Source organism: Pseudophryne corroboree, chromosome 5, assembly GCF_028390025.1.
Source record: "Pseudophryne corroboree isolate aPseCor3 chromosome 5, aPseCor3.hap2, whole genome shotgun sequence".
NCBI lineage: Eukaryota > Metazoa > Chordata > Amphibia > Anura > Myobatrachidae > Pseudophryne > Pseudophryne corroboree.
In genome coordinates this window covers 402,238,029-402,253,856 of record NC_086448.1, presented here as the reverse complement: position 1 = coordinate 402,253,856, position 15,828 = coordinate 402,238,029, and the positions used below count along the sequence as shown (strand labels likewise).

Below are 15,828 nucleotides of genomic sequence, written 5' to 3'. Positions count from 1 at the left end.
TAAGGGGCAGATGTATGAAAGTGCGCTGTGGTTCCCGCTGACCACAGCGCACCTTAAGGCAGCATTTTGCGCTGCACCCAAATGTATGAACGGCGTGTTAATGCCGTATGCACTGGCCGCCGCTTGCCCCGCCACTTACCGCTTCCCCGCAGTAGTGAATGGGAGATGAAGAGCAGAGGCAATGTATGATTGCCTCTGCTGTCCCTTATCGTCTCCTGAAGCCACCGGTCCAGAATGCCTCCTCTGGGCAGGCGGTGTGTGGCTAAAGCATTTCTTTTTCTTCTGTCCTTTAAAAAAAACTTTATTGGTCTCCACCACCACGTTTCCCCTTCGGCTCCTGACGTCAATCCACACGCCTCCTCACTGCCCAGCACCTCGCGGCATCTTTACAGCCGAACCGCGCATGCGCTGCCTCACTCTGCAGGGCTCACTGGGAGCTGAGGTGACTGCAGCTAGCGGCGAGAAGTCTGGCCGATGTGGGAGGATGTGTATCACGGGACAGGTGACATAGCGCCCTCCCACATCGGAGGGGGCCAGTATAATACATTGTGGCTCAGGGTCTGGCCGTATCACCACGATAATGTGGTGATACAGCCCCAGGCACATAACGTCCGTTAGGACGTTTTTCATACAACTGCCCCTAAGTTCCCTATTTGAAGCAACTTGGGTAAATCCTGACAAGAAGTTTCAGGTCCCAAAATGGTTACTCATATCCTTCCCATTTCCTCAGGATGACAGGAAAAAATGGTAAAACCCACCGATAGTTGACGCATCGGTTTCTAGGCTGTCACGTAAGATAGTTTTACCTGTCCCTGGGGCAGCTTCCTTGAAGGATGCTGCAGACCGCAAGATTGAGACCACCCTCAAATCTCTGTACACAGCTGCGGGGGTGGCCCAGAGACCCACTATAGCTTGTGAATGGATCTCTAGGGCCATTGCTAAATTGCTAAATGGTCAGGTAATCTAATTGACAGGTTAGATTCCTTATCCAGGGGGGAGATCATTTTACTCCTACAGCATATACAGGATTCTGCTAACTTTATGGTAGAGGCCATAAAGGAAATTGGTTTACTCAATGCACGCACCACTGCCATGGCAGTGTCAGCACGCAGGGGCTTGTGGCTACGCCAGTGGACTGCAGACGCAGATTCCAGAAAAGGCGTGGAAACCCTACCTTTCACAGGTGAAGCCCTTTTCGGAGATGAACTGGATACGTGGATATCCAAGGCTATGGCGGGTAAGTCTACATACCTTCCTTCCTCAGCTATCCCGGCTAGAAAATCCTACACTGCTCCAACTCTGCAGTCCTTTCGGACAGCGAAGTTTAAAAACAAAAACAAATGTTCTTCTACGGCCTTCAAAAGGCAATAGAGGTAAACCCAGAAAAACCAGCAACTGCAGGTTCACAGGAACAGAACCCCTATTCTGCTTCCTCTAAGCCTTCAGCATGACGGTGGACTGCACTGCCTAGCAGACAGGCAGGTGGGAGCCCATTTGAGATTCTTCAGTCACATATGGGCAACATCATGCCAGGAACCCTGGGTCAAAGATCATATAGCTCAGGGCTACAGACTGGAGTTTCAGGAACTGCCACCGCACAGATTCTTCAAATCAGGCTTACCAGCTTCTCAAGAAGCAAGTATGACTTTACAGGAAGTAATTCAGAAACTGGTACGGACTCAGGTCATTGTTCCAGTTCCACTTCAGCTGCAAAACCAGGGTTATTATTCCAACCTAATTGTAGTTCCGAAACCGGACGGTTCGGTAAGGCCCATTTTAAATCTCAAGTCATTGAATCCGTATTTACGGGTGTTCAAGTTCAAGATGAGAGCGGTGATTTCAGGTCTGGAGGAGGGGGAATTCTTGGTGTCTCTGGATATCAAGGATGCGTACCTTCATATTTTGATTTGGCAGCCTCATAAGGCTTATCTAAGTTTTGCATTACAGGACTGTCACTACCAGTTCCAAGCCCTGCCATTTGGCCTCTCTATGGCACTGAGGGTGTTCACCAAAGTAATGGCAGAGATAATGTTTCTCCTCTGCAAACAGGGAGTGAACATAATACCATACCGGGACCATCTGCTGCTAAAAGCACCATCCAGGGAGAGGTTGTTAGTCAACATTGCCCTCTCAACCCGACTACTCCAGGATCACGGGTGAATTTTGAACCTACCAAAATCTCATCTGGAACCAACATGGAGGCTTCCGCTCCTGGGGATGATATTGGATATGGAGGCGCAGAAGGCATGCCTTCCATTGGAAAAAGCATTGGTGATCCAGTCAATGGTGCGGGATGTTCTAAGACAAACCTGGACATCTGCGCAAATCGGTGCATCTATGCAATTGCCTTCTGGGAAAGATGGTAGCCGCTTACGAGGCACTGCAGTACGGAAAGTTTCATGCAAGGCCCTTCCAGCTGGATCTGTTGGACAAATGATCCGGATCGCATCCTCACATGAACCAGAGGATCCGTGTGTCGCCAAAAGCCAGAATTTCTCTTCTGTGGTGGCTTCAGCCTACTCACCTGACCAAGGGCCGAAGGTTTGGGATTCAAAATTGGATTCTGCTAACCACAGACGCAAGCCTCAGAGGTTGGGTAGCAGTCACCCAGGGGGAACAGTTCCAAGGAAAATGGTTAAGTCAGGAAGCCATTCTTCATATCAACGTTCTGGATCTAAATGCCATATACCACACCCTTCTACAGGCATCGCATCTTCTGCAAGATCAAGCCATTCAGGTTCAGTCGGACAATGTGACGGCAGTCACGTATATAAACCGACAAGGTGGAACGAAGAGCAGGGCAGCAATGTCAGAGGTAACAAGGATTCTCCTCTGGGCAGAAAGACACACTGTGGCGTTGTCCGCGATCTTCATTCCGGGAGTAGACAACTGGGAAACAGACTTCCTCAGCAGACACAACCTCCACCCAGGAAAGTGGGGCCTTCACCCAGAGGTGTTCGGGTGCTTGACACATCGGTGGGGAATGCCACAAATCAACATGATGGCCTCTCGTCTCAGCAAGAAGCTCAAGTGATATTGTTCCAGGTCGAGGGACCTGCAAGCAGTGACAGTGGATGCTCTGGTAACTCCATGGGTCTACCAGATGGTGTATGTGTTTCCACCACTCCCATTGATCCTAAAGATTCTCAAAAGAATAAAAAGGGAAAAGGTTCAAGCAATTCTCATTGCTCCGGACTGGCCAAGAAGTGCCTGGTATGCGGATCTACTGGAGATGCTCCTAGAGGACCCGTGGCCTCTACCTCTTCGCGAGGACCTTCTCCAACAGGGGTCATTCGTCTATAGAGACTTACCACAGCTAGCATCAAATTCTAGCCTGGAAAGGGATCCTGGATAGGATTATTCCAACCCTGATCCAAGCCAAAAAGGGGGTAACAGCTAAACATTATTTGAAAAAAATACGTCTCTTGGTGTGAGTACAGGAAATTTCCTGCGGTGGAATTTCAACTGGGACGTTTTCTCCTTTTTCTGCAGTCAGGTGTGGCTGTGGGTCTACGTTTGGGCTCCATAAAAGTCCAGATTTTGGCCTTATCCATTTTCTTCCAGAAACAATTGGCTTCTCTCCCTGAGGTTCAGACATTTTTGAAGGGGGTTCTGCGCATCCAACTGCCCTTTGTGCCTCCTACGGCACCTTGGGATCTCAACGTGGTTTTGCAGTTCCTCCAATTGAAATGGTTTGAGCCTTTACAGGACATTGACGTCAAGTTTCTTATGTGGATGCCCGTCACGCTGTTGGCCTTGGCTTCTGCGAGGCGTGTGTCGGAGCTGGGGGCATTGTCTCACAAAGGCCCCTATTTGATTTTTTCATGAAGATAGGGCTGAACTCAGAACTCATCAGCAATTTCTTCCAAAGGTGGTGTCTGCGTTTTATATCAACCAACCTACTGTAGTTCCGGTGGTTACCGACACCTCTGCTACTTAAAAGTCCTTGGATGTTGTGAGGGCTTTGAAGATCTGTGTGAAGTGGACAGCTCGTCACAGAAAATCTGACTCGCTGTTTGTTCTCTATGATCCCAATAAAATTGGGTGTCCCGCTTCAAAGCAGACAATTGCAGGCTGGATCAAGCTTACTATCCAGCATGCTTATTCCAAAACCTGTACAGGCCCTCTCTACTAGATCGGTGGGTTTTTCCTAGGCAGCTGCCCGGGGTGTCTCAACTTTACAGCTCTGCTGAGCAGCTTCTTGGTCAGGTTCGAACATGTTTGCTAAGTTCTACAAGTTCGATACTTTGGCCACTAAGGACCTTCAGTTTGGTCAATCAGTTCTCCAGGAACCTCAGCACTCTCTCACCCGGTTTGGGAGCTTTGGTACATCCCCATGGTACTAATGTGGACCCCAGTATCCTTTAGGATGTAAGAGAAAATAGGATTTTAATTACCTACCGGTAAATACTTTTTGTCGTAGTCCGTAGAGGATACTGGGCTCCCCGCCCGGTGCTTCGTTTCTAACTGCACTGTTACTTGGTTAAGTATTGTTGGTTCAGCGATTGCTGTTCCTGGTTTAAAGTTTGGTTAGCTTGGCTTTCCTCTAGCTTGAGTGTGTTGGTTCAGAATCTCCCCACTATCCTTTTATATCCTTCTCTCAAAGTGTGTCCGTCTCCTCGGGCACAGTTTTCTAGACTGAGTCGGGGGCATAGATGGAGGAGCCAGCCCACACTATCAATTTCTTAAAGTGCCCATGGCTCCTAGTGGACCAGTCTATACCCCATGGTACTAATGTGGACCCCAGTATCCTCTATGGACTATGAGAAAAGGATTTACCGGTATGTCATTAAAATCCTATTTTTTTCACTCTGTATGGAAACTTGGAGCAGTGCCTTTTTCTATACATATTTTTTTCGTGATTATATTTGAGCATTTGGTTGCTGATCCTGTTTGACACAGTTATGCTGCCCAAATGCCAGAAAGACCAAGCAACTGTGCCTACAGTGAATTTTTTCAAACACTCTCTTCACTCTCAGAACTCAAAGGGACCAATGATGCAAGACACACGTCCTATGCACCCACAAGGACCTGACATCCCTACAGATCTACGGAAATCTGACAATAGCGACGACGCCCCACTGACATTGGGCTCTATGAAGCAATTGCTGGCCTCTTTTAAAGCAGACATTTCGGGAGACTTCACAGTGGCTTGTCAGCATTTAGTTGACACCCTGGGTTATCACATGGATCACCTTGAAAATAAGCTGGAGAAAGTTATGAAATTCCATAACCACTATGAGGAACTCCAGATGGAGGTTACAAATCTGAGACAGAAAACTGGTGATATTGCGCACAGGTGACGACATAACAATTTTAACCACTTAACTGGCATGGTCAGACCACATGTGACAGCGCCGCACCACTGTGTCCTCCAGGTGTTGACAAGGAGATCAGTTCTGAAGACGTGCATAATAAAATATTTAAATATAACTTTTTAAACGACATTAAATTAAAAATGTTAAAAATAACAATGTTATGAACGGTTTTGAAGGGAAAAATCTTCAGTTACCAGATACATAGCATACCAGAATCAGTTTCCAACTCTGACCTCAAGTAATACATTATGTATCTGTTTATGAAGCTGCTTCCTACTGCACCCATTAATGACTTTCTCCTGGATCGCATTCATCGTCTTCCTAATACAAAGACTGTCCCGATGGATGCTCCAAGGGATACCTTAATGCAACTCCCCTATTTCCATGTCAAGGACCAGATTCTGTGTGCAACTATGCCCTCGTACTTCTCTGCTCCTATATTGGGATATCTCCAGGTGTTTGGCGACCTCTCTGCTGCTATGTTGGCATTGCATAGGTCCTTCTACCCAGTTACTAGGGCGCTGTGCAAGGCTGATTTTCCTTACCGCTGGGGCTTCCCTACAAAACTACTTAACAGAAAGAATGGCTCTACAACTGTAATCATGTTGCCCGCAGCTGGAGTCCAACTCCTGGTCTCCTGGAATATGGAGGACATCTCAGCAAAAGTGCCTCAAAGTCTTAAATTGGCACAGGATGGGAAACTTGCTGGGAGCTCGATCTGAAGCTCTTCAGTCCTATGCAGGTTGTATGTAACAGCCCTTGCCTTATATTACAATGGGATGATTTCATTATAGTGTTCTGTTCGTTTCACTTTTTTTTTTTTTTTTGTTGCCCAGCATTAAGGACTTTAACACTGATATTGCCGCTTTCCTTCAGTATTCTCGGTTCCCTTTCTGTGTATCACTGACTGAGGTCTGTTTTCATATGCTCTGCTGTTATGCTTGAATCTCACTTTTATATTTGGTCAATATTTAGGAGACTAGTCCTGTTACTGTGCACTCAATATGCTATGGGTTATGTTTATCTCTTTAGGTGGCCTCTGGTGGCACCCTTGTGGTGTTTTGGTTGTTAATTCCCTTTTTTATTTTTCTCCCATTTTTTCCTATTTTTGACCTTATTGATGTCTTATTTATTTCTGTTTTGGTACACATATTTACATACACATACATTCACTGTGCTTTATGGTGCAGATTATATTGCAACCACTTTCCTGTAATTCCTAATGGTTAATTTTCTGTCATTAAATGTGAGGGGCTTGAACTCACTTAACAAGTAGAGACTGGATCTTTTTGCTAAGTGTAAAGCCACTATAATTGCCTGCAGGAAACTCATTTTCAATGTTCACCCCTACCACCAATTACAAACAGTATAGGCCCGTACACACTGGTCGATGTATCGGCCGTTCTCTTGAACGGCCGATACATCGCGGGACCGTCGGCCAGTGTGTACGGGCGATACGTCTGTGAACTCCGTCGTTCACAGACGTATCGCGTCGGCCGCGCAGCACAGCCGACAGCCAATATATCTAACGATATATTGGCCCGTCGCTGTGTGTGTACGGGGCGGTCGTCCGACCGCCCGTACACATGCTGCGGCGGCCGGCGGTGATTGACAGGTGAACTGGGTGGGCGCGAGCGCCCGCCCGCCCAGTTCATGACGTCAGTCCCCCGACGGATCAGGCTGTGTGTATGCACAGCACACTGCCCGATCCGTAAATAGATATATCTGCAGATCAATTGATCTGCAGATATATCTAATAGTGTGTACCCACCTTAAGTTCCCACATTGCTACATGGCCAACAGCCAGAGTAAGAAGGCTCGTGTAACTTTATTAATCTCTATTAAAAATACCTGTAATTTCATCCTAGATAAACATCCTAGGGACAGAATTCTGCTGTGTAGGGCAATTTCAGAGGCTCTCAGGGCAGGAGTAAGGGGCCAGTGGCAGGGGTGTAGCCAGTACTTTGTAGGCCCCATAGCAACATTTTGAAGAGGCCCTGTCCCAATGCTTCTAGACAAATACCTCTTAGCAGCAGTTGTTTAACTTTATGCCACATAATAGTGTTCTAGTTTATGTTATAAACCATAGTAATGCCCTAGTTCACATTATGTCACATTTTTGTGGCTGCCAGTACACACTATGCAACACAGTACCCCCAATTCATATTATGCCACATCAGTGACATAACTACGTGTGGGCCAGGTGTGCCTGGCACACAGCGCAGTTGCACTGAGGGCGCAACGGCCAGGGGCTTGTAATGAGTTAATTTGACTCATTACAAGCCGCCTGTGCCAGACGAGGAGAGGGAGCAGCGGAGAAGGAGGAGGAGGGAGGGAGGGAGCAGCAGCAGCTAAGTGTAATTGCCGGCGGCGCCGCTGCAGCAGTCTCTCTCCCTCCGCATTGGCTGGCCCGGCAATGCTGTGAATGCTGGGATGCGCTTCCCTCATCCCAGCAATCACAGCGGCGGTGGACAGCTAATGCGGAAGGAGAGAGACTGCTGCAGCGGCGCCGCCGGAAATTACACTGCGCTGCTGCGGTTCCCTCCTCCCCCTCCCTCATCCTCCTTCTCCCCTGCCACCTGGAGCTGCCAGCACTGAGGAGCCTGACTGCCTGAGAGATGGTAAGTATCATCTATTCTATTCTAGTCTGTGTCTGTCTGTCTATCTATCTATCTATCGGTCTGTCTACCTAATGTGTAATACGCTGTCTGCCGTAATGTGTAAAAAAGGGACGCTGTCTGCTGTAATGTGTAAAAATGGGACGTTGTCTGCCATAATGTGTAAAAAGGGGATGCTGTCTGCCGTAATGTGTAAAAAGTAGTGATGTGCATCGGAAATTTTTCGGGTTTTGTGTTTTGGATTTGGATCCGCGGCCGTGTTTTGGATTCGGACGCGTTTTGGCAAAACCTCCCTGAAAATTTTTTGTTGGATTCGGGTGTGTTTTGGATTCGGGTGTTTTTTTACAAAAAACCCTCAAAAACAGCTAAAATCATAGAATTTGGGGGTCATTTTGATCCCATAGTATAATTAACCTCAATAACCATTATTTCCACTCATTTCCAGTCTATTCTGAACACCTCACACCTCACAATATTATTTTTAGTCCTAAAATTTACACCGAGGTCGCTGGATGACTAAGCTAAGCGACCCAAGTGGCCGACACAAACACCTGGCCCATCTAGGAGTGGCACTGCAGTGTCAGACAGGATGGCAGATTTAAAAAATAGTCCCCAAACAGCACATGATGCAAAGAAAAAAAGAGGCGCACCAAGGTCGCTGGATGGCTAAGCTAAGCGATCCAAGTGGCCGACACAAACACCTGGCCCATCTAGTAGTGGCACTGCAGTGTCAGACAGGATGGCACTTCAAAAAATAGTCCCCAAACAGCACATGATGCAAAGAAAAAAAGAGGTGCACCAAGGTCGCTGGATGGCTAAGCTAAGCGACCCAAGTGGCCGACACAAACACCTGGCCCATCTAGGAGTGGCACTGCAGTTTTCTAGCGAGCGGATGAGTGCTTCCATCCTCATGTGAAGCTGAACCACTAGCCATGAACATAGGACAGGGCCTCAGCCGTTCCTTGCCACTTCGTGTCGTAAATGGCATATTGGCAAGTTTACGCTTCTCATCAGACGCTTTTAATTTTGATTTTTGGGTCATTTTACTGAACTTTTGTTTTTTGGATTTCACATGCCCTCTACTATGACATTGGGCATCGGCCTTGGCAGACGACGTTGATGGCATTTCATCGTCTCAGCCATGACTAGTGGCAGCAGCTTCAGCACAAGGTGAAAGTGGATCTTGATCTTTCCCTATTTTATCCTCCACATTTTTGTTCTCCATCTTTTAATGTGTGGAATTATATGCCAGTAATATATCAATAGCAATGGCCTACTGTACCGTACTGCTATATATTATATACTGGTAGTCAACAAAATTCTGCACTGTCCTCCTACTATATAATACTGCGCACAACTAAAATGCACCACAGGTATGGATGGATAGTATACTTGACGACACAGAGGTAGGTAGAGCAGTGGCCTACTGTACCGTACTGCTATATATTATATACTGGTGGTCAGCAAAATTCTGCACTGTCCTCCTACTATATATACTGCGCACAACTAAAATGCACCACAGGTATGGATGGATAGTATACTTGACGACACAGAGGTAGGTAGAGCAGTGGACTACTGTACCGTACTGCTATATATTATATACTGGTGGTCAGCAAAATTCTGCACTGTCCTCCTACTATATATACTGCGCACAACTAAAATGCACCACAGGTATGGATGGATAGTATACTTGACGACACAGAGGTAGGTAGAGCAGTGGACTACTGTACCGTACTGCTATATATTATATACTGGTGGTCAGCAAAATTCTGCACTGTCCTCCTACTATATAATACTGCGCACAACTAAAATGCACCACAGGTATGGATGGATAGTATACTTGACGACACAGAGGTAGGTAGAGCAGTGGCCTACTGTACCGTACTGCTATATATTATATACTGGTGGTCAGCAAAATTCTGCACTGTCCTCCTACTATATATACTGCGCACAACTAAAATGCACCACAGGTATGGATGGATAGTATACTTGACGACACAGAAGTAGGTAGAGCAGTGGACTACTGTACCGTACTGCTATATAATACTGGTGGTCACTGGTCAGCAAAATTCTGCACTGTCCTCCTATACTACAATGCAGCACAGATATGGAGCATTTTTCAGGCAGAGAACGTAGATATTTTCAGCACACTGAGCACAGATATTTGCAAGCACACTGAGCACAGATATTTGCAGCACACTGAGCACAGATATTTGCAGCACACTGAACACAGAAACTGAGAGAACGCTGCACGTCCTCTCCCTATCATCTCCAATGCACGAGTGAAAGTGGCGGCGACGCGCGGCTCCTTATATAGAATACGAATCTCGCGAGAATCCAACAGCGGGATGATGACGTTTGGGCACGCTCGGGTTAACAGAGCAAGGCGGGAGGATCCAAGTCTGCCTCGGAACCGTGTAAAATGGGTGAAGTTCGGGGGGGGGGTTTAGATTCCGAGAAATCGAACCCGCTCATCACTAGTAAAAAGGGGGATTATCTGCCGTAATGTGTAAAAAGGGGGAAGCAGTCTGCCATAATGTGTAAAAAGGGGACGCTGTCTGCCATAATGTGTAAAATGGGGGACTATCTGCCGTAATGTGTAAAAAGGGGGACGCAGCCTGCCGATATGTGTAAAAAGGGGACGCTGTCTGCCGTAATGTGTAAAAAGGGGATGCTGTCTGCCATAATGTGTAAAAAGGGGGACGCAGACTGCCGTAAATGTGTAAAAAGGGGACGCTGTATGCCGTAATGTGTAAAAAGGGGATGCTGTCTGCCGTAATGTGTAAAAAGGGTGACTGTCTGCCGTAATGTGTAAAAAGGGTGACTGTCTGCCGTAATGTGTAAAAAGGGTGACTGTCTGCCGTAATGTGTAAAAGGGGGACTGGCTGCCGTAATGTGTAAAAAGGGGACTGGCTGCCGTAATGTGTAAAAGGGGACGCTGTCTGCCATAATGTGTAAAAAGGGGGACGCAGTCTGCCGTAATGTGTAAAAAGGAGGACTGGCTGCTGTAATGTATAAAAGGGGACGCTGTCTGCCGTAATGTTTAAAAAGGGGACGCTGTCTGCCGTAATGTGTAAAAAGGGGGACGCATTCTGCCGTAATATGTAAAAAGGGGACGCGGTCTGCCGTAATGTGTAAAAAAGGGAAGCTGTCTGCTGTAATGTTAAAAAAGGGGATGCTGTCTGCTGTAATGTGTAAAAAGGGGAATCTGTCTGCCGTAATATGTAAGAGGGGCTGTACCTGGTGTAGTGGCGCTACTGTGCGGCATCATTTGAATAATGGAGACTAATATAATATGTAATATGAATTGGTATTATTTTTTTGCCACACCCCTTCCCCATGTAGCCACGCCTCTATGTTTTTTGCATAATGGGGGGACTCCGATGCCCTATCTTGCACAAAGCGATAAAATATCTAGTTACAGCACTGTGCCATATTACAGTGCGACTTGTTCATATTATGCCACATTACAGTGCCCCCAGTTCATATTGTTTAACAGTATAGTGCCCTCATGTTCATTTTATTCCACATTACAATGAGCAGAAATTGTAGGCCCCAAGGCAAAAGTTTGTAAATGACTCTATGCCATACCTGCCTACTCTCCCGGAATGGCTGAGAGGCTCCCGAAAATCGGGTGGCCCTCCCTGCTCCCCCGGAAGACCAGGCAAGTCTCTCGATTTCAAGGTTCCCCCCTGCTTGGCCACCCACTTAGTGAGTAAAGTGGATGGCCCAGGCAGTTGATGACGCGATTCATCATAGCCACGCCCCCTGAAATTTAATGTCGGTAGTAGCTGCATTACAGAGAAGGGGAGGTTGCGTGGTTCCAACGTCACAGTAGCGGTCACCACACCCCGTTCTGCCTCTGCCCCACCCTCTGAATGCATCATAGCCCTGCCCAGCCCCTCTGCTGAGCCGACCCGGCTGCTCTCTCCCGGACAGAGCAGCCAGGATATCGGCAAGCAGGGCTGCCATCAGAAATTGTGGAGCCCAGGACTGACAAAATTGGCAGCCCCACCCCCCCTCCTGAAAAGAATAAAATAAATATAAAAAGTAAAAATATATATATATTTAAAAAATAAATAAATCTTGTGCACATACGGAGCAACACTATATAAATGCCCCTTGCACCATATTAATGCCTCTTGCACCATAATAATGCCCACAGTAGCATATAGCTTATACACATAATGCACCCCAATAGCGGTGCTGCTTACACACAAACTGGCCCCAGTAGCGGTGGCACTTAAACAAAAACTGCCCCCTGTAGCGATGTCGCTTATACATGCCTCCAATAGTAGCGCTGCTTACACATAATGACCACACACACACACATATACACACACACATTACATACACACACACACACACACACACACACACACACACACACACAGATACACATATCCATACATACACACACAGAAACACACATACTCATACACACACACACACACCTCAAGTTACCCATCACAGTCCGGTGTAGCCCCGACCCCTCCATTCCAGTAGCTCTGCCCCCTTTTCAAGCCTGAGTTCTGACACTGCCACAAGAGGGGAGGGGACACTGCAAGCTTCAATTGAAAACGTCCCTCCCAAAATGTCCGCCACCTCAGAGGAGACAGTTATTAAAGATACTAGAGAAGCCATCCTCGGCGGCATGAGCGGCCCGGGCCCTCTCCTCTAATTTAGAGGAGAGGGGGGTGTTAGAAACATCCAGTGGGGTGCTGCGGGCACAGCAGCCCCCTGATGGTGGGCCTGTCAGCAAGTATGCTCTATGCATCACCCAATGGGCAAAAATATATATAACACATGTATCTTTGACAAGGAAGATGAGACCCTCTCTGCTCTGTTCCCATAGCAGCTGCACTCCCTGCACCTATGGTAGCTACGCCCTTGGCCAGTGGTCACAAGGAGATAGTGGCACCTGCAACAGGGCCACTGCAAACTCACCCATCACATGGGTTCATCACACTGCCAGGGCCCCTGTATGGCTCATCTCCCACTGTGTAACCTTTGTAGTGCGCGCAACATGGCTGCCTTATCTGGTGCGCTTGTGGATGGGATGAAAAATGCGTGGACCTGATGTTTTTATTGGAACCCTACTCTGAACTTAAGGACTCTGCAATCTCCCCATTTTGTGTTCTCTTCTAGGGGTGGACTATTCCACCCTGGGTAATCCTACGCCTAAAATGGCTGCCGCACCTGGTGCCTTGTGAGGGTGGAATACACAACCCCTGGAGGTTATTACCCAAAATGCCTACACCAATCATGCATTATTCTTTCTGTGTCTTTGTCTGTGTGGTTTATCTTTTGATGTAATACTTAAATCTTCTGTATTATGTACATTGTGTGAGTTCTAGTTGACGCCGCGGATGGCTGCCTCGGTGCTGCTCTGCCAAGCAGCATTAGTTTTTAGTCTTAAATGTATAATATGTCTACTGTACAGTTGCATATGTGCAGTATGAACTCATGTGTAATGTTTGTAATGTATGCTACGTTTTTCCTCCTTCATGTTGCTCCTTGGCGATGCATTGTACCACAAAGAATTCCTATTGTACGTGAGTACACCTGGCCAATAAAGCTGATTCTGATTCTGATGAGGGCCAACAGAGAGGCAGGTTCAAGGGTGACTCAATGGCCTTGCACAGTAGCAGAGGCAGGGAACCATACAGGTGACACCAGGAAACAGAGGAGATCCAAAATGGCACCGGTGTGTAGTTGGAGTAGAACAGTGCACAGATGGGTGTAGTAGGGTATGCCGGCGGCCGGGCTCCCGGCGACCAGCATACCGGCGCCGAAATCCCGACCGCCGGCATGCAGACAGCTGGGCGAGCACAAATGAGCCCCTGGCGGGCTTGGTGGCGCGCTATGCGGGCTTGGTGGCGCGCTATGCGCGCCACACTATCTATTCTCCCTCCAGGGGGGTCGTGGACCCCCAAGAGGGAAAAAAGATGTCGGTATGCCGACGGTCGGGATTCCGGCGCCAGTATGCTGGTCGTCTGAAGCCCGGCCGCCGGCAAACAGAAGACCACCCACACAGGTACCAGGGAAGGGAAGGCCGGGAGCAGAGATCAAATGCTACATGGACAGTACATGTTAGAAGCCGGGGCTTCAGTTACTCGCTCATGGATGCTCTGGGTGACAATAAATACAAATATAGCATTTTTATACTAATATAACTTGTTTACATACGCAAATTCAAACAAAGAGAAATTAATAAGCAATAATGCTGAACCGAATTTATGTATTTTTAGATTTAAAAAAAGTCTGTACATACAGTACCATTTCTTGTTGTGTAATGTTCTTTCATATTCTCTGTTTAGCTGCAGAAACTTCCTGTTTGTATGGTGCATCATTCATCTTAACTCTACATCCTCTCTCTCTTTCTGTTGACACATCACTCTCATCCCTACCCCTCAACTCTACTGCCCATCTGTAATCCAGGAGTTTGCCTTCTCCTTCATTTCCCACATACAGTAAGTCCAGCAATCATACCATTTCCACCTTTGTTATGTATTGATGTACAATTGTATTTTCATATTTTTTTTGTGGCGCTGTAGACATCTTGTAGTGCCTATAAATAAATATAACAAAAATAATAATCCAAATCTATGTAAAAGAAGTTGGTCTGGTGTCATCTATTGCCAGACTGGGACATTTCTTATTTAGTTGATTTTTTTAATCTTTGTTTTGGGCACAACATTTTTTGGATTGCTTACTCCATTGGCCTATATGCATCATGTCCCTGGCCATCCCCATGTTGCACACTGCTGCTTGTCTCCATATACATGGTTCCCACCCAGTGATGCAAGTAAACAGGTACGCTTGGGTACGGAGTACCCTTAAGAATTTGGCAGAGGGTACACAGTATTAACTGCACACTTTGCACCTGTGACTGCCATTACCACAATTATAATGCGCTGCCAAGCAACAAGACCATGGTGTTCAGCAGAATGATGGCACCTCCCACTTTGTCAGGGCTACAGGGAGCGCGACTGTGATGTCATGAGATCGATCACGCTTCCTCTCCTGGTGACTGGTGTGAAGAAAGGGGACTGGGCTGGGTGCCTTCTCCCGTAGTGTCCAGCTGTTTCCCTTCACTTGGCTCGAGTGATGCATCGGCACTGAGTGGCTTTTGTTCTTCACAGGCTGGGCTGCTGGGCATGTCTCTGGCTTCCCTGTGTGGGGTATATCATTTCAATATAATGTGGGCACTAATATATATTTCTATTATTATGGGGCATTACTATATATTTCTGTTGTAATATGGACACTACTTTAAATGTCTATTGCTATGGGGCATTACTATAGATTTATATTGTAATGTGGACACTACTATATATATGTCTATTTTTATGGGGCATTACTATGTAATTCATTTGTAATGTGGGACACTACTCTATATGTCTATTATTATGGGGCATTACTGTACAATTATATTGTAATGTGGGACACTGCTATATATTTCCGTTATACCGGGGGCACTACTACAGTATATATTCCTGTTATAATAGGGGCATTACTATATATTTCTTTTATACTGGGGTCAGTACTATATATTTCTAGCTTTGCCTCCAGAGTGCAAAGAAAAGGGTCTATCTATGCTATGTGGCCACATCCCTAGTGTCATGTGGTCATGCTCCCTCATGACAAGTGACAACGCCCATTATTTGGTACACTCAGTACCACAAAGAAAATATTACTACTTGCACCACTGTTCCCACTTCTGTGCTCTGTTACCTGCCTTAGGGGCTAATTCAACAGGGAACGCAAAACTGCAAAAATTGTGAAAATACGCAAAATCTGAGACAAAAAATACAAAATCTGGGACAAAAAATAAAACTTCTGAGACGTAGCAAAAACTGCGCATGCACTACGAAAACTAGGCATATAGG

General features: G+C 46.7%; 1 protein-coding gene across 10 annotated transcripts in view; it reads right to left on the bottom strand.

Moving 5' to 3' along the window:
* The window catches only part of LOC134927784 (poly(rC)-binding protein 3-like), a 2,026,162-nt gene that overhangs the window by 1,647,852 nt on the left and 362,482 nt on the right, over positions 1-15,828 (bottom strand). The window lies entirely within an intron of this gene.